The 20,280-nt window shown below is 47.1% G+C and overlaps 1 non-coding gene and 1 pseudogene across 1 annotated transcript; one reads left to right on the top strand and one right to left on the bottom strand.

Annotated features, from left to right (window-relative positions):
* Positions 1–4,487: 4,487 nt before the first annotated feature.
* On the top strand, positions 4,488–4,683 carry LOC142583774 (U2 spliceosomal RNA). The gene has a single exon (XR_012828651.1). It is a non-coding gene; the product is annotated as a U2 spliceosomal RNA (small nuclear RNA).
* Positions 4,684–19,786: 15,103 nt separating this feature from the next.
* LOC142583764 (U2 spliceosomal RNA) lies at positions 19,787–19,964 on the bottom strand (annotated as a pseudogene).
* Between the last annotated feature and the right edge of the window lie 316 nt (positions 19,965–20,280).

Here is a 20,280-nt window from a genome sequence, read left to right as displayed (position 1 = left end):
AACTAACAGCACATAAAACTTTAGTAAGGCCAATTCTTGAGTATGGTAGCGTAGTGTGGAACCCGCACCAGAAAGGTCTCTCACAGAAATTAGAAAGTATTCAAAATAAAGCGTTGCGATTTATATACCATAAGTATTCTCGACACGAAAGCGTAAGTGCTCTTAGAAGCCAGGCAGCGTTGCCTACCCTTGTTTGTCGGCGTCGTGTGGCTCTCATGAAATTTATTTTTATGCTATGTAATTACAACATTAGTATAGATAAGCAAGATTACGTGCAGCCACCATACCGACACTCCAATAGAACCTGTCATAATAAACACATCAGGCAGTATCCGGCACAGTGCGACACGTTTAGATATTCATATTTCCCATGGGCAATCGAAATCTGGAATTCGTTGCCAAAGGAAATTGTAGAATCAGATTCTGTGGATGGCTCTGTCGCAAAATTGGAGCCATATTTTGGCTGTTCATGAAAGTATTTGAGTGCGTAGTTTAAAGGTAATGCGTTGGTTGAGTGATTGGACACTAGTGCACATGTTATTCCATACTGCCTTATGATTTCAAATGTAAATATTGCAATGTGCTGAATAGGGGTGTTTTATAGATCCACGATAACTACAAGAATGTTATACAACTAATAATGCAATTGTTTTGAGCACCTTTTGTTATTCCTTGATTCATGAGAAACAAAGAAAGTGTCTTGTGTTGAATACCAGTACTGTTGTATGGCAGTTCTCTTTTGCTTTCTATATTTTTCTGTTTTCTTTTTTTTCCAGTTTTTCCCATGCTCATGTGTATTTTTACGATCCACTTCCTGTTTTGGCCTGTGCAAAGGCCTACAGTATTGTTACACAAAAATAAAAAAAATCAACATGCTGGTTCATTGAAGTGTCTTCACCTTAATGTTCGTTCGCTCTATAACAAAGAAACAGATATAGATGACTTTATCAATGGTCCTCATTTTTTGTGTCATGCTGTAATGCCCCGTGAAACTTGGTGCATAGATGGTCGTGACGTGCCTAAGTTTAGACATTATCAATCGTTTTGTGTGAACCGAACAAACCGCCGCGGCGGCGGTGTTTTGCTGTTGTTGAAAGAGCATGTAAGTTGTGAAATGCTTCCCGACCTTTGTGTTTGTTGCGAAAATTTTGCAATAGTAACAGTTCGTGCGAATGAGTACATATTTGCTGCTTGCTACGTGCCTCCAATTGGAAATCTTCTTCAGTCCTTTCTTTTTGTGAACGGCTGCTGTCTATTACTGCAGAAAATAGCAATTACTTTGTGTCCGCTGCTGATTTTAATATCGACATTGTGACCACTTCTGTACCACAAAAGGCTATGTTAAATATTTTAGCTTCAAATGGTTATAAAAATTTAATCCGTACGTCAAAAAGGATTACAACCGAAAGTGAAACACTGTTGGAGTTGCTCATTACAAATTCTGACACTGAAAATGCTACTGCCGGGGTGATGTCACACGATCTTAGTGATCACCTTCCAGTATTTCTCTTATTAAGAAAACACAACTTTAGAACGAACAGGAAGCATGAGCATGAGTAATACTTTGTCAAAGTATTACTGAAACACGACTAGATAGCTTCAGAGACGAACTTCTACGGTGCGACCTTAAACAAATTTTAGAAATATATAGATAACGTTCAAATGGCGTATGGCAAGCTTATCGATGAAGCCTCTCGAATATATAAGAACCATTTTCCCGAAAAAAAGCTCGGGCTCGGTAAAAAATTACGGAAGCCATGGATAAACCCCGAATTGCTAAAACGAATTCATTATAAAACTGCGCTCTATCACAAGTTCATGAGGACTAAGGATCTAAGTACATTAAAGGAATACAAGCCATATATAAATAAGCTAAGTAAGGAACTAAGATTGCACAGGAAGTGCTATTTTCATGCAGAATTTGAAGGTTGTTTGAACAAACCTGACATCTTATGGAAAAAGCTAAATGATGTCTTAAATCGTAGAAAGTCAGCTCCGCGAATACAAACTACTTGGTGTAGTTTGTATAAAGTGTAATTACTTGGTGGAAACGAAGTATCGGGAAGTGATCTTGAAAATGTTTTTAATGATTACCTTGTAACCTTTTCTGGTGGTAGTGCGTCGCCTGATATTAGTGAATTTACGCCAAACAGAAATTCATTTTCACTCTTTCTTCACTTCTTTATTAAGCATGAGGTGGCATCAGTTTTCCTTTCACTAAAGAACAGCTAAAGTTGCGATGCAGAAGGCACGCAGGTTCGGCCTGTCAAGTACGTGCTTGATATCATTTCCCCATACATTACCTACATTTTAATATGTCTTTGTCAAGCGCTATCTTTCCTAAACGGATGCAAATAGCCGGAGTGTCGGTATTTTTCAAGAAAGGTGACGTTAATGATACTAAAAATTCCAGACACATTTTTATATTACCTGTTTTCCGAAAGGGCTAGAAAAACTAATACTAATGAAGGGTTCAAAGTTTTTTGACAAGCACAACCTAATTTCTCCAGCCCAGTTTGAATTTAGGAAACGACGGTCTACGGAATTAGCACTACTCCATCGAAAGGAATTTATTTTACCGCAATTTGAAATTAAGACCATTGTCCTTGGTATTTATATTGATTTTACTAAAGCGTTTGATTGCATGCTTCACTCTGTTCTACTTGATAAGCTTGAAACCTACGGTATTCGACGGCATTGTGTAAGCCTTATAAAATCTTATCTTGATAATCGCTATATATCTGTTGACATAAACAATGGCCGCTCAAATTTGAAACATATCACCAGAGGCGTTCCTCAGGGTAGTATTCTTGACCTGTTCCTGTTTATTGTATATATATATGTGACCTAGTAAATATCTATAAAGATGCGAAATACGTAATGTACGCAGACGGTGCCAGTATATTTTTTTTTCATCGCCTGACTCTAGTAGCCTTCAGAATAAAGCTAACACTGCTCTGAATATTCTTCATGTATGGTCAAAACAAAACTGTCAACAAATCAATATAAACAAAACAAAAGCAGCAATCTTTAGGCCCAAATCTAAGCAAATAATCTGTTCAACCAACCTCGTTTATGACGATGTAAACATAGAAATTGTAGACAAATTTAAAATACTTCGAGTTATTTTCACACAAAATATGCTTCGGGACATGCACATAGAATTGATATTGGGCAAATTATCTCGTGTAGTTGGCATGACGGTGCGACTGAGACCTCTTTTACCTTACAGAATCAAGGTTCTTGTTTACAACAGCCTATATTTTTCTACACTTCATTACTGTCTGCACGTGTGGGATACCACATCACGTACGAATCTAGAAAAGATACATATACTTCAGAAAAAATTTGTGCGAGCACTATTTAACTTACCTTACAATGCCCACCACATCATACTTATTTCCGAAAGCAAATATAATACCCGTGTTTAACCTTCATAATTACAAGTTAAGTCAAGCTTACAAACAGGAGGTAAAAGAGAATTTAAAGTTTCTTCATGACTTATCTAATCTCACCAGGAGCACGCATTCTTAGATCACAAGGTGTACGGAACAGCGGGAGGTGGTCACTCCGCGATCCAATTATTCTACACAAAAGATATCATACACACTACCAACACTTTTAAATTTGTTTCTTAAACCAAGTCTTGACATTTATATATCTGACGTACGAGCTTAACGTCAACATTTTGTCACTCATTCTCTCTTAAATAATTGAACAGCGTTTTTCAGGAAATTTGTGATTTTTCGTTTATTCTTCGTGCATATTTGACATGTAGTCCATTGCTATGCATATATATCTCTTGTTCAATCACTGTTTGCCTTGCAAAGGAGGATGTGATGGAAATAAAGGAGGTATTATTATTATTATTATTATTATTATTATTATTATTATTATTATTATTATTATTATTATTATTATTATTATTATTATTATCGTAGCTCTTTGTACTAGCGCACTCCCACTTACGCGCGACAGCAGATAGTAAATATTACATGATTACCTGACGCGGCCAATCGGTAGCTGGCCGCTGCACTTGATAACTTGGTTTCCTGAGATTGCTCGTCGCGCTGTCACAAAGTGTTCTAAAGGCTAGACGCCAAGCTATAACTGCCAGCAGAAATTCTGTGGCAAACACTGAGATAAACAGACTGTCGCACTAAAGCTACTACTAGGTTTAGACATTGGAGCACGTTCGATTGACGTGGTCTGTGAGGGAGCATGCTACTCGTGTGGCACTTATAGGCCAGTGCACGGCTACCCCACGAAAGGGAAAGGGGGTTAAGGGACCAGAAGAAGGTGATGAGAGTGAGGGAGGAAAGTACTATCAATGGGGGACTCTACGAACATCGTATTGAAGTATATCTGTAGTAAATTCAAGAATTAGGAAGGTATTTATTTGCCACAAACAAGTGCTAACTAAGGAAACCAAGAAAATATACTGTATGCCTCTTTAAGTGGCTGCTAAAGGCATGTTTCACCGAGGCTTAACCTTAAAGGGCCTATAGGGCGAAGATCAAATGTGTGGTATCTGTTCTCATCAGCTTAATACCTGATACGGCTCCCTCATGGGTCTTACGATATTAATCCTATTTTTGTAAGGCGCTGCTAGGACGGGGCTTGCCTCTCCAGTGCCACGGGTTATCCTGACATTGCACTAAAAAAAAAGAAAATTAAAACAAAGAAAAGATGGTACATGCTGGACGAAGCACCCTGCGTGCAAACTCCACGCAACCAATATGTAAATAACCGATCGCGCAGGCGTCACCGTTGCGTTCAATTGAAGAAAAAGAAAAAAAAGACACCGATATTTCCTATTTATATCTTGCACGTACACTTCAACGTTGATGTATTGCACTTTACACGCCTCGTGGATCTCGTGTTGTGTTCCGTGCCATGCATAATGGACCTTGAGCGGCGATACAGACGAGCGAAAGAGAAACTCCCTGGTAGCCCCGTCCCGATGATGTCGTGTAGTTTGGGCGCCCGGACAGCTACGCATAACCGAGATGGATGAACCAAGACTACGGTCGGCACTGCCAACCGACAGCTGCATCGACGGGCGATTACAAGATGGCGCCTGCACGGGAACACGAACCGCGCACTTGGCTCGGAGTTGCCGCCATTAACTACATGCGCTAATGGTGTCTCCCAGCTCAGTCACGGTGAGTGGCGCTAGCCGCAGGAGCCGGCGCACGTGGCTGTCTTCGCCCGCCACGGGGACGCGTCATAAGCGATCCGGCCCGAACGAGTACATGACACTTCTTTTACGGACCCGGGCCCCACGCAGCCTTCCTGCCGGCACGCCACGCGACAGACGATATATGTGCCAGTGAGTTGGATCACCGTCTCGGCATCGAACGTCGTTTTCTTCGAGGAGCACGAGAGGAATATCGAGTTCCGTTGGCAAATTACGCTTCTAGCAAAGCAAAACTTAAACGAAAGACTTGTGGCCGCGCTGAACTTCCCACACAGGCCCGCCATGACGTCCAGGATTTCGGCAGTATGTATACTCGGATATAGTTAATTCTGTCAAAGAGTGAGCTTCGATGACCGAAAACTAATATAATCGAAGGTACTAAGTCGTTGTCAATATCCTAATAATTTTTCTTCAGGCTTTTCGTCATTGCTTTACTTATCGTGTTAGCAACTAACTGGAGCTGCAGAGCTTTGGTTGTTATTGTTCCGTTGTTGTCTTCTATGACCCGTCCGCCTTAATATCTTCGGTTTTCAACTACCGCTTTACTTATGCTTTTGCTTAGTGTGGTCGTTAGTAATATCCTAATATTTTTTTCTTGATCTATGGAGTCCTCACACAAACTCCTAGATGAATTCTGATGTGGTACTTGTATATCGTTCTCTTTGTCGTTAACAATGTTAATTAAAGCTTTTGGATTGATTGATTGATTGATTGATTGATTGATTGATTGATTGATTGATTGATTGATTGATTGATTGATTGATTGATTGATTGATTGATTGATTGATTGATTGATTGATTTTGCACAGCGGGTCCTGAGGAGGCGCTCCGCGATCCGAACTAATGCAAACGAGAGTCCTTTTTTTTTGTGTTCGTCCTTCATCGAAATTCTTTCACCGCGGCCCGGGATCGAACCCGGGAGCTCGTGCTCAACAGCCTAACGCCGTAGCCATTGAGCGACGGCCGCCGGTATATATATACATATACAGCAGTAGTATCTTTATTGAAATTAAAATAAAAGAAAGAGACGTAGTCAACTTATAATGGTGATGGCTACTCCTCTTCGCATAGCGGTAAGAACAATATAAAAAATTTACGTAAGAAAATGAAAGCAAACCGAGTCATAGTGTTAGAAACCCACAGCACACAGTACTATACACTCACGAACATATAAATATAAAAGGCAAATGCAAGTCGAACCACAAGGAGTTTGTAAACAAAGTCACAAGCGCACACAAGCGGCCGCGATGTAGCCTGCTATGAGCATATAAACAGACGAGAAATTACAAAGAGATAAAATAATGCTAAATAATGATAAAATAATGCCAGCCAACCACACGCACGAACAACATACGCAGTACTGAACAGCTTAATGCAGGCTAATGAAAGAAAACAAAGTGATATTACAGTGGATGCCGGGATATGCTGGTATTGCAGGCAACGAATTAGCGGACTCGTTGGCAAAATCGGCCCATGAAGATGCGGAAATTCAATTCATCCCTTTATTATTGATAATGTACACGAAACGCACATTTAGAGTACGAAAGAAGGAGTTGTGCATGTCAATCTGGTTTAATGAATATACTTTCACGTAGTAGTGACGGTAAAGAAGCACCAAAACTGGGAATGACGAAACTAGCGTTTCATTGGGCGAACCTGTGCCTTCAAAAATAGGCTACACTTAAAGAACGCCGATAGCGGCGAACACAGTCGGCGACCGTCGGAAATCTAATCAGCGGGTCAAGCGCGTCGGCTTTTATACATCAGTCATCGAACGTTCCAGAGTAATCGCTGGGACCAGCGTGTCTTCCGGAAAGTTCTACACCATTCACGTCGCGCGATGAAATCAGATTACACAAGGTTCGGTGACAAAAGAAAGTGGATAGAACCAGCGATAACTTTCGAGAAACTCCCGATACATGCAGGCGCGTCCTGCGCTGTGCGATAACATTTGTTAGGCGTTGAAACGCAGTCACCCGGTAAAGGTAAACAGGTACACGTGTCGATACCCCCCTCTTAAAACGCATCGAACTGATGCGGCAAACAAACGAAAGTAATAAACAAAAACACCCCTAGCAAAGAAACAACAAAAAAGGGAGTTCGTCATCGTGCGCTAAAGGGCTTAAGATGAACCACGTGGACCATTTCAGATCGTGCGCGGCGCCGCTGTGAATGCGAAATGCCGTCTGGCACGACCTCATAGTCGAGTACGCCATTACGTCGGATGATCTTGTAGGGTCCGAGATAGCGTCGCAATAGTTTCTCACCTCGAACATACCGGAATCTTGGAAGAACGCCAACATAGTCTTAATCCATAAGAAAGGGGACGCCAAAGACTTGAAAAATTATAGACCGATCAGCTTACTGTCCGTTGCCTACAAAGTAAACACAAATCAGGAACCCCTTAGACTTCTGTCAACCAAAGGGCCAGGCAGGATTTCGTAAAGGCTACTCAACAATAGACAATATTCACATTAACAATCAGGCGATGGAGAAATGTGCGGAATATAACCCATCCTTATATATAGCTTTCATTGATTACGAGAAAGCGTTTGATTCAATTAAAAACCTCAGCAGTCATGGATACATTATGGAATTAGGGTATAGACGAGCCGTATGTAAAAATACTGAAAGATATCTATAGCGGCTCCACAGCCACCGTAGTCCTCCATAAAGGAAGCAACAAAAACCCAATAAAGGAGGGCGTCAGACAGGGAGATACGATCTCTCCAATGCTATTCACAGAGTGTTTACAGGAAGTATTCAGAGACCTGGATTGGGAAGAATTGGGGATAAGAGTTAATGGAGAGTACCTTATGTTGCGTTTCGCCTGCGACACGTGGTTTTGCCGGCGCGACTGCGGCGGGCGGCAGACATTTTGGCCCGATCGTCGTCACCGCAACACTCATCGCCAGGTGTTTCCAGGCGCGTCTGCGGCGATGCGACCGCCTAGGGATCCTCCTCGCATTCCAGTCATTGTGCCCGAAACAGGCGATGCCAAAGCAGGGATCTCATTCCAGTTATTGGGCCCGAAACAGGCGATGCCAAAGCAGGGATCTCGTTCCAGTCATTGTGCCCGAAACAGGCGATGCCAAAGCAGGGATCTCATTCCAGTTATTGGGCCCGAAACAGGCGATGCCAAAGCAGGGATCTCGTTCCAGTCATTGTGCCCGAAACAGGCGATGCCAAAGCAGGGACCAGCCTCTCATTACAGTCATTGTGTCCGACCGGCAGCGCCACGACAGGGTGCTACGAGATCGTGCGCAGCGCCACGACAGAGTGCTACGAGATCGTGCGCAGCGCCACGACAGAGTGCTACGAGATCGTGCGCAGCGCCACGACAGGGTGCTACGAGATCGTGCGCAGCGCCACGACAGGGTGCTACGAGATCGTGCGCAGCGCCACGACAGTGTGCGTCACCATTAGCCCATTGTACATTCACGTGCTCGTCTTTTGAGGGGTTCCTTCTTGCCCTCAACTGCGAGAGTATAAAAACAGCTGCCCCCGGACGCCAAAAGGAGGGCTCCGATTTCTTCTGTTGAGTGAAGTGCTCTCCCGTCTCTCTACTTCGGTCAAACCTGACCGCCAACTCTTTGCGATGTTAAAATAAACAAGTTGTTTCGTTGTTACCAGTCGACTCATGCTTTGCCGGGACCTTCGGATGCTTACAGTTGTACCCCAGGCCGCCAGGCCAACGCTACCCTTGGGGCTTGCGACCCAGGTACAACCACGGGCGTCAGCGCCGAGTTCCCAACAGATCGTACCAGCAGTCAGATCCCAAACATCTGGTTGGCAGCGGTGAGATCGCCTACGACTTCAAACAACAGTCTGCCAGCGGTGAGATCGCGACAACGGAGGCCAGCAGCGAAGAGATGCAGTTGACTGTATGCTGAGCAGCTCAACGACGATCCGGGAGCAGTGCAACGAGCCCTGTGTGACGACTGGTTGCCTGCAGCGGAACGACTGCGCGGAATTCCTGCCTGCGAGGTTTGGTGAGTGCGGGACTTTCTTCTACTGAGCTTTGCCAGGCTTTTTGTTAGTGTCAGAAACAGAGCTGGTAATTGTGGTTGTCGTTGCTGCCGGGTTAGTTTGCGGCAAGACAATAGTAAGCAGTAGAGAAAGCAGCATTCAGAGCAGCCATGGATTTGAAGTCGTTGCGCAAACCGAAATTGTTGGAGCTTGCAAGAGAGTTGGGTCTGGATGTCTCAGACAAACTAAGAAAACCTGAACTGCTAAAGGCTATTCTTGAGTTAGAGGCTGAGGATGACGAGCTGTCGGAATGCCTTGAGACTATTGAAGAGAGGGAGACAGAAAAAGAAAAGCGTGAACGTAAAGAACAGAAAGAGCGAGAGCAACAAGAGAAAAAAGAAGAGCGCGAACACGCTTTGGAAATGAAGCGTCTCGAGGTAGAGATGGAACGCGCTCGTAATGGAAGTCTGGCACACGGTGCAGGAGAACGCGTATTGTTCAAAATGACGGACCTGATGCGGCCGTTTAAGCTTGGAGAGGACATTGGTTTGTTCCTGGTTAACTTTGAGCGAACGTGCGAGAAGCAGGGGTTCTCTCGGGAAACGTGGCCACAGCGCTTGCTCACTTTGTTACCCGGCGAGGCGGCCGACGTAGTCGCTCGCTTGGATAGAGAGGAGGCAGAGGATTTCGACAAAGTAAAATCGAGTCTGCTAAAAAAGTACCGGCTGTCTGCGGAGGCGTTCCGTCGGAAGTTTCGGGAAAATGAGAAAGGCAAAAGTGAGTCATATACAGAGTTTGCGTATAGGCTTATGTCGAACATGCAGGAGTGGCTCAAAGAAGAGAAAGCGTTTGGTGACCACGATAAAGTTCTGCAGTGTTTCGGGCTAGAACAGTTTTATAGTCGGTTACCGGAGAACGTGCGATACTGGGTCTTGGATAGGCCAGACGTGAGTACGGTGGCTAGAGCCGCTGAGCTAGCCGAGGAGTTTGTGACGCGTCGAGCTCGCGGAGCTAAGGACGGTCAAAAGGGTGAATTTGGCTCGAAGTTTGAGAGGCCGAAGTTCACACCCATGAGAGCAAAAGGGAACACGCGTAGTGCGGATGCGAGTGGAAGCAGTGCGACCGAACCTAAGGAGACGGCGGCAGCCGAAGCCAAACGCAGAAAGCGGTTCGAGATGAGGCGAGCGGGCGTTTGTTATTCGTGCCAGAAGCCGGGTCACTTTTCGGCGCAGTGTCCGGAAACAACACCAAAAGTTGTGTTTTTTTCAATAGGCAGCACTGACGAGAACATGAAGCTTCTCGAGCCTTACATGCGAGACCTCCTCGTAAACGGGAAAGAGTGCCGAGTGCTTCGCGATTCCGCAGCTACGATGGATGTAGTTCACCCGTCTTACGTAGAACCCCCTATGTTCACGGGCGAGTGCGCATGGATCAAGCAAGCCGTGGAAGCTCATAGCGTGTGTCTGCCGGTAGCAAAAGTGCTTATTGAGGGACCTTTCGGAGCGCTTGAGACAGAGGCCGCAGTGTCATCTATGCTGCCACCCCAGTACCCGTACCTATTTTCAAACAGGTCCGATCACCTCCTGCGCGAGAAGGGGCTTTTGTTTGGTGAAGCTAGTGTTCAGGCCTTAACCAGATCGAAGGTTCGGGAGCTCGCTGCAAAGGCGGTAGTTGCGGGGCCGACGTTATCAAACAACGAAAAAGGGTCAGAGGCGCAGCAAGCTGATATTCCGAGCACGCCCGAACTGAATAAACTTGAGTCTGTAACGTTAAAGGCGCCAGATACTGGAGAGGAAACGCCCGACGCGGGAAAGTTAGAAGAGCTATCTACTGATTTGCTCATCGCACCTACGTCAGACGGACTTGATAGGTTGCTAAAAGTCAGCCGGTCGGCTTTGATAGCCGAGCAAAAAAAGGATGGCAGCCTGGAAAACGTGCGCTGCAATGTCAAAGAAGGTATCGCCAGGAAAACTGCGCGTTTTGTGGAAAGAGGTGGAGTCCTGTACCGGAAGTATCTAGACCGCAGAGGAGTGGAGTTCGATCAGCTGGTCGTGCCTCAATGCTATCGTCAGGATCTGTTGCGCTTGTCACACGGGGGTTCGTGGTCCGGACACCTAGGAGTTAAGAAAACTAAGGACCGTCTCTTGCAAGAGTACTATTGGCCAGGGTGTTTTCGGGACGCAGACCATTTCGTGAGGACATGTGACACTTGTCAGCGGGTGGGCAAACCAGGGGACAAATCGGGGGCGCCGTTGAAATTGGTACCTATCATTACGGAGCCTTTTAGACGGCTCGTTATTGATACTGTGGGACCTCTGCCGGTAACAGCCACGGGGTACAGACACATTTTGACTGTGATCTGCCCAGCGACAAAGTTCCCTGAAGCAGTGCCGCTTAAAGAACTCAGCTCAGTTGAGATAGTTAATGCACTACTGTCCATATTTGCGCGAGTTGGTTTTCCTGCAGAAATTCAATCAGATCAGGGCACAGTGTTTACTAGCGCTTTGACGACAACTTTTCTCGAAAGGTGTGGGGTAAAGCTGCTACACAGCTCAGTGTACCACCCACAGTCGAATTCCGTTGAGAAGCTCCACTCCGTCATGAAGCGCGTGTTGAGAGCGTTGTGTTTTGAACATCGAACTGACTGGGAGCTGTGTCTGCCTGGGGTGATGTTTGCTTTAAGGACCGCGCCGCATGCGGCTACGGGGTTTTCGCCAGCTGAACTGGTGTACGGTCGCTCGCTTCGATCTCCGCTTCGCATGCTTCGAGAATCATGGGAAGGTAGGGGCGACGACCCAGTCGTGGTGGAGTACGTGCTTAAGCTCCTCGAACGCTTAAGAAGGGCACAGGAGTTGTCAGGTGAAGCAATGGCAAAGGCCCAGCAGAGGGCCAAGGTTTATTATGATCGGACAGCCAGGGCCCGTCGTTTTGAGGTTGGCGATGAGGTCATGATATTGCGCACATCGCTAAACAACAAACTAGACGTGCAGTGGGAGGGCCCAGCGCGAATTGTTCAGAAACTGTCGGACGTTAACTACGTGGTAAGTCTGCCAGGAAAGCGGAAAGCACAGCAAGTTTACCACTGTAATCTGCTCAAACCTTATAGACAAAGGGAAGCAGTGGTGTGCATGATGGTAAACGTTCCTGAAGAGCTTCCGGTCGAGCTTCCGGGACTAGGCTCAGTGACGAACAGGGAAGACACCGGTCAAGTCATTAGTGACCTTATCAGTAAAGCACCGCTGTCGCCCGAGCAGAAAACCGAACTACACCAGCTATTACAAGAGTTTCAGGGTCTGTTCTCTGAGAGGCCTGGTAGGACTTCTGTACTTACTCATGATATAGAACTTACCTCCACAGAGCCAGTACGATCCAAGGCGTATCGGGTGTCACCCCGCCAGAGCGATATTATGGAGGCTGAGGTAAAGAAAATGCTACAGCTCGGTGTTATTGAGGCAGGTGAGAGTGATTATACCTCCCCTTTGATTTTGGTTGAGGTACCGGGCAAGGAACCTCGTCCTTGCGTCGACTACCGCAGGCTTAATTCCATCACTAAGGATCAAATTTATCCGATCCCTAACATCGAGGAGCGCCTTGAGAAAGTTAGTAGCGCTCAGTTTATTTCCACCCTAGATCTTGTCAGGGGTTATTGGCAGGTTCCACTTACAGAAGAGGCTAGTAGGTATGCGGCGTTCATTTCACCAATGGGAACATTCCGTCCTAAAGTGTTGAGTTTTGGTTTGAAGAACGCGCCATACTGTTTTTCAAGCCTCATGGATAAAGTGTTGCGGGGACAGCAAGAATTCGCTTTACCGTATCTAGACGACGTAGCGATATTCTCCGCATCCTGGTCGGAGCATATGACACACTTGCGGGCAGTGCTAACCCGCCTGCGCGAAGCGGGCTTGACAGTCAAGGCTCCTAAGTGCCAGATAGCACAGGCCGAGGTTGTCTACCTCGGTCACGTGATTGGTCAGGGTCGTCGCCGCCCCTCTGAAATAAAAGTGGCCGCTGTGCGAGACTTTCCGCAACCGCGCACAAAGACCGATATTCGGTCGTTCTTAGGTGTCGCCGGCTACTATCAGAGGTACATCCCTAGGTACTCTGATATCGCGGCTCCCCTGACGGATGCTCTAAGAAAGACAGAGCCTCAAACAGTCGTCTGGGACGAGACAAAGGAAAGAGCTTTTAGCGCCCTAAAGAGTGCCCTAACAAGCCAGCCTGTGCTACGATCGCCAGACTATACAAAAGGGTTCATTGTTCAGTGCGATGCTAGTGAGCGAGGCATGGGCGTTGTACTGTGCCAACGGGAAAATGGAGAAGTAGAACACCCCGTCCTGTATGCTAGTCGTAAGCTGACCAGTCGTGAGCAGGCGTATAGCGCCACCGAGAAAGAGTGTGCATGTCTCGTGTGGGCCGTTCAGAAATTGTCATGCTATCTAGCCGGCTCGAGGTTTATCATTGAGACGGATCACTGCCCTCTCCAATGGCTGCAGACCATCTCTCCCAAAAATGGCCGCCTCCTGCGCTGGAGCCTCGCTTTACAACAATATTCCTTTGAGGTACGTTACAAAAAGGGGAGTCTCAACGGTAACGCCGATGGCTTAAGTCGAAGCCCCTAACGTAGGAATCAGCCTCAAAATTGTTTGTTACTGATGTTTTTCTTCCTGAGGCAGGATTTTTTTTTAACATATTGCTTTTGTTTAGTGTTTCAAAGTGATGATATGCTTTCTAGTGCAATTTTTCAATTTGTGGACGCGTTCTGAGTGATGCTAGACTACTGTAAGGAACTAGGCAGTGGTCTAAAAAGGGGAAAGAGCCTGGCAGGGCTTAGTGAGGGTTGTGCCGTGCTTGCTGACTGAGCAGTTGAGTTTTCAGCGTAGTTCTAACGCTTGCCGGGAACGAGAACAAAAATGTGAACTCTCCCGAAGTCACTTTGCAGTGTCCCGTGCGAACCTGAACGAGAGAACGAGGCCTTCTCTGTGCGCTGCGCTCAAGAAACGTCAAGGGACGCCCGACTTCGGTTATGAGCATCATCGAGCGACATCCCTCCGGACAGCGGATGCAGTCCCCTGTCCATCGGGATCTCCTTCCCCCGGCGGGGCGGTCTGTTGCGTTTCGCCTGCGACACGTGGTTTTGCCGGCGCGACTGCGGCGGGCGGCAGACATTTTGGCCCGATCGTCGTCACCGCAACACTCATCGCCAGGTGTTTCCAGGCGCGTCTGCGGCGATGCGACCGCCTAGGGATCCTCCTCGCATTCCAGTCATTGTGCCCGAAACAGGCGATGCCAAAGCAGGGATCTCATTCCAGTTATTGGGCCCGAAACAGGCGATGCCAAAGCAGGGATCTCGTTCCAGTCATTGTGCCCGAAACAGGCGATGCCAAAGCAGGGATCTCATTCCAGTTATTGGGCCCGAAACAGGCGATGCCAAAGCAGGGATCTCGTTCCAGTCATTGTGCCCGAAACAGGCGATGCCAAAGCAGGGACCAGCCTCTCATTACAGTCATTGTGTCCGACCGGCAGCGCCACGACAGGGTGCTACGAGATCGTGCGCAGCGCCACGACAGAGTGCTACGAGATCGTGCGCAGCGCCACGACAGAGTGCTACGAGATCGTGCGCAGCGCCACGACAGGGTGCTACGAGATCGTGCGCAGCGCCACGACAGGGTGCTACGAGATCGTGCGCAGCGCCACGACAGTGTGCGTCACCATTAGCCCATTGTACATTCACGTGCTCGTCTTTTGAGGGGTTCCTTCTTGCCCTCAACTGCGAGAGTATAAAAACAGCTGCCCCCGGACGCCAAAAGGAGGGCTCCGATTTCTTCTGTTGAGTGAAGTGCTCTCCCGTCTCTCTACTTCGGTCAAACCTGACCGCCAACTCTTTGCGATGTTAAAATAAACAAGTTGTTTCGTTGTTACCAGTCGACTCATGCTTTGCCGGGACCTTCGGATGCTTACAGTTGTACCCCAGGCCGCCAGGCCAACGCTACCCTTGGGGCTTGCGACCCAGGTACAACCACGGGCGTCAGCGCCGAGTTCCCAACAGATCGTACCAGCAGTCAGATCCCAAACACTTAGTAACTTGCGGTTCGCTGATATATTGCCTTGCTTAGTAACTCAGGGGACCAATTGCAATGCATGCTCAGTGACCTGGACAGGAAAAGCAGAAGGGTGGGCCTAAAAATTAATCTGCAGAAAACTAAAGTAATGTTTAACAGTCTCGAGAACAGCAGTTAACGATAGGTAGCGAGGCACTGGTAGTGGCAAGGGAATACATCTATTTAGGGCAGGTAGTGACTGCGGATCCGGTTCATGAGACTGAAATAATCAGAAGAATAAGAATGGGCTGGGTGCGTTTGGCAGGCATTCTCAGATCATGAACACCAGGTTGCCATTATCCCTCAAAATAAAAGTGTATAACAGCTGTGTCTTGCGAGTACTCACCTACGGGGCAGGAGTCTGGAGGCTTACGAAAACGGTTCTAAAGAAGAGCAGATTGGGTGAGGAAACAAACGCGAATTAATGACATCTTAGTTGAAATCAAGAAAAAGAAATGGACATGGGCAGGACATGTAATGAGGAGGGAGGATAACCGATGGTCATTAAAGGTTACGGACTGGATTCCAAGAGAAGGGAAGTGTAGCAAGGGCGGCAGAAAGTTAGGTGGTCACATGAGATTAAGAAGTTTGCAGGGACAACATGGCCACATTTAGTACATGACCGGGGTAGTTGGAGAAGTATGGGAGAGGCCTATGCCCTGCAGTGGGCGTAGTCAGGCTGCTGCTGCTGATGATGATGATGATAGTTTCTCACTGAGTTGTCGTCGGCATATCGGGGTCCAAACCCAAACACGGTCGCCGGGCTGGTACTCGACGTAGCGTCGTCGGAGGTTGTAGTGTTGGCTGTCGGTACTCTGCTGGTTCTTGATCTGCCGAGCTGTCGAGCGTCTTCGGCGCGCTGCACATAGGCGGCGACGTCAAGATTAGTTTCGCCGGTGACGTGCGACAGCATGGCGTCGAGAGTCGTCGCCGGGTTCCTGCCGTAAACCAGCTTGAACGGCGTGATATGTGTTGTTTTGAAGCGAGAACGAAGACAATCCTCGCTTAAATGCCGTAGGGACAACCTCGGTGTGCCCTTCCAAATACTCGACGAGGCTTTTTAGCTCCGGGTCTGCTCGTTGCTGTTCTGCGAAGTCTTCCGCCTTTATTATTCCAAGGAAGGCATCGTTATCCTCGTCCTTCTGCGGCGGCGGGTCAATGGAGGCGACTGATAGGCAATCGGCATCGGAGTGTTTTCGTTCGGACTTGTAGGTTACGGTGATGTATTCTTGTAGTCTGAGGCTCCACCGCGCCAGCCGTCCCGAAGGATCCTTTAAATCCGCTAGCCAACACAACGCGTGACGGTCGCTGACGACTTTGAATGGCCTGCCGTATAGGTTGACTTGGCGACGATCTTCCTGGTCGTCTCAGGCAAAAGTCCGTCCGTGCTACGGGGACAGTACTTGCAGCCTGCGGCTAGCTGGCTGGTCTTGGGCGACGTTGGTGTTCTTCTCGGGCTTCGGGCTTGGATCGTGGCTTTGCACCTCCACCAGATGTCTCGTAGTAGCGACGGTAGAGAAAGCAGCAAAACTGGGAAGGACGAAACTAGGGTTTTATTAGGCAAACATGTGCCCTAAGAAACAGGATACACTCAAAGAACGACGATAGCGGCGAACACAGTCGGCGATCGTCGAAAATCCGATCAGCGGGTCAAGCGCGTCGGCTTCTATACGTCGGTCATCGAAGGTTCCAGAGTAATCGCTGGGACCCACGTGTCTTCCAGAAAGTTCTACACCATTCGCGTCGTGGGATGAAATCAGATTACATAAGGTTCGGTGACAACAGGCAGCCGATCGAACCATCGGTAACTTTCGAGAATTTTCTGATAAATGCAGGCGCGTCCTGCGCTGTGCGATAAACTTTGTTAGGCGGTGAAACGCGGTCGCCAGATAAAGATAAACAAGTACACGTGTCAATACTAAGGAATGATTCTTCACGAAGTGGGACCCTCAAGTCAAACGCCAGCTGAGTGTATAACTTTCCAAAATTACCGAGACACTAATTAATCGACTGCGCCTTGGGGCAGCGTACACAAACATTTACTATATCCTACAAAACGGTCTTCTTCCCCGGCTTGCTCATGTGTCCACGACGATGAAGATGTTCACCACCTGCTCTTCGAATGTCCCATATACGCGACGCAAAGACGGCAGCTAGAACAAGAGCTATACTCTATTGATCGTCACCGACCTTTCCCAATCGCAAATTCGCTGGGCTCATGGCCGTAGAAAATAGCACAACGAAAAGCATTGAACGCACTTGAACATTTTCACGAACAGGCAGGCACCCTTAACAAGTACTAAATATCGTACTGAATAGTCACACGATGTTACTATAACTTGCTTATATTATTTGTGATTATTAGCATATACTCGCTTGTATATTACGTGTTATACTCTTCTTTATATCTGTAATAGTTGTTTATCCGGTAAAGGACAACTTTAGGTTATAAGTTAACCAAAGACCATAATCAAGCAAGTGTCCGAACAATATTGCTACTTCGAAACCCCCACGTATTACTTTGAAATGACGTGGTAGCGCAGAGATTTTGGTGCGAAACTAAATAGAAAATTAAAAGAAAAACAGAAAAGAAAGTCTAGTATTAATTTTCTGTGCTTGTTAACAACATTCGCGCTCCAAGGAAGTGAAGAGAGAGTTTTGGCGGGGTACTTCATCAGCATAATCTGCCCATCAGTTTAGTGCGCTTATGAGTTGCAGTCGCACTTGTGTGCTCCTAAGATACCAAGTTGCTCACATCATTGCGGTCATAAACAAAATCTGTTAGCTTTTGCCGTCTGTGCAACTTCAACCGTTACCTTCAAATATATTTAATATAACGTTTGCTTTTTTGTCTTTTTTTGTGGTACTGGCATATAGCAAATATAGCGGCAAGCACCCATTTTATTTCCCGTTTGTACATTCACTTCTTGAAAGAAAAGTCGATGCAATGTGTGGCACGCTTGCTATCATATCGCTATACATTGAAGAGGCACCAAAGATGTCAATCTTGCCGATTAATAAATCAACTAATTCTTTGATTTATTCTTCTCTGCAGAATACTGCCCCTTGCATAAGAAACGTGTTTATTGTTTTGTTCAAGTACAAGAAACCCGTCTCATTCATTCATTCATTCATTGCAGAATACTGCATGCCCCTGCACGCAATTATAGAGAGCGCCTTTATTGTCTTGTTCAAGTAAAAGAAGCGCGGCTCGCGTCTCTAGCCTCTCGAGCTACGTTTGCGGCTTTAAACGAAGCGCATAAATTCCACTAGGATGCAAAGAAAGCCACCGGACAGGGGCTAGTTAGGTGTAGTTTCGAGCTCCTTTCAGGTGGACAACTTACCCATGTCGCAACTCGACGAAGTTGTTTATGACCCCCTCGCCCCTCGACTTTTGTCGTCTAGACAGGAAGAGGGGAAAGGGGGTGAAATTGCGGGAAATGGGAGCTAAAACTGCCCCACCAGGCCCGCTGCCGCGAGAAACTTGAGAAGCTAGTCTAGACTGCGCTTGTTTTGCTGACGTCCTTCGCTCGAAAGCGGCCATACGCGGAAGCCTCGTTAAAGCTGAATTCGGTTGGCAACCTTGCAATGCGTGCACCATGTTGTAAAACCAATGCAGCTCATCCTCTGGTTGCGCCACAACAAACAAGCCTGCATTGCAGCACTAGTTAAGTGGAGAGCGCTAGCCTTGGTCCTGTTGAAATTCAGGTACTACTTGCTGTTCGATTACTATTGCTAAGAGGATTACAAAGGTGGGGTGGTTAAATCTCGATGTTTGTGTAGGTTTGCTGCGTCCTTTCTAAGTTTAATACTTATTTGTGGCGGTGCCTTAGGTGCTTGAAAATGTGAGCAACGTATCTATATGTAATGGCACCATCCTCGGGTTAGTGCAGACCCTTTAGAACAACAAAAACAAGAAAAACGCGCCCGCTTGATTTCTCATTTCCGTAGGCACCAACTTGAAAGCATACGCTAGTCTGCCGAGCCACACGTCGGCAAAGTCTGGCCAACCCCAAATTTAATAAATGTACTGTGCCAGCATTTGGAGCTAGGTTTGTGTGCACCCGCCGTGGTTGCTCAGTGGCTATGGCGTTGGGCTGCTGAGCACGAGGTCGCGGGATCGAATCCCGGCCACGGCGGCCGCATTTCGATGGGGGCGAAATGCGAAAACACCCGTGTGCTTAGATTTAGGTGCACGTTAACGAACCCCAGGTGGTCAAAATTTCCGGAGTCCTCCACTACGGCGTGCCTCATAATCAGAAAGTGGTTTTGGCACGTAAAACCCCAAATATTATTATTAATTAGGTTTGTGTGCGTATTCTAAAATAACATGAGAGTACGCAAAGCAACACGAGGGCTAGAAAGAGAACAAGGGAAACTCGTACACGTTATTCACGAGGCATATGAAGCGCGCAGACTACACGGATCTAATCAGATGCGATTTACAGAGGAAATCAGAGACGTCATACGGCGAAGCTGTATATGGCTAGTTTCCAGCGGGTCGATGTCCGTAGACGAAAAACCGTTGGCCGATCCCGAAGATAAGGTAATACCAGGCCGACCCGCGGCGGAAGTGAAGCAAGCTTCAAGCCCTCCGCCAACTTGCAAAAAATGAGTTTAATATCTTGGGTACAAGCGCAACCCGTATCGCATATTAAGCTGATAACAGATATATCACTTTGACCCGCGTCGGCCATGTCTACACTCGCACCGCCCTCTCCTTGTCGGTGTTCCCAAGCGCTTGCGTATCTCCTTTCCTTCCGCTCTCCCGAGGTGGCTGTCTGGTCGAAACGTCACGCGTTGCTAGTTTTCTCCGGCTTCTCGGTGTGGCAGCCCCGTCGTCCACGCGAATGTATGTAGATAGCACAGTAAATTAGTCCATACGCATGCTCAAAATTCTGTGTTCTCCTTTCCCTTCCTCCAGTGTAGGGTAGTAAACCGGACGTTCGTCTGGTTGACCTCCCTGCCTTTCCTCTGTTTGTTATCTCTTTCTCTCTCTCTCTGTCACCTCTG

This window comes from Dermacentor variabilis, chromosome 5 (genome assembly GCF_050947875.1).
Source record: "Dermacentor variabilis isolate Ectoservices chromosome 5, ASM5094787v1, whole genome shotgun sequence".
Lineage (NCBI taxonomy): Eukaryota > Metazoa > Arthropoda > Arachnida > Ixodida > Ixodidae > Dermacentor > Dermacentor variabilis.
Note: the sequence above shows the minus strand (reverse complement) of the source record. Positions and strands in the feature narration are given on the sequence as shown.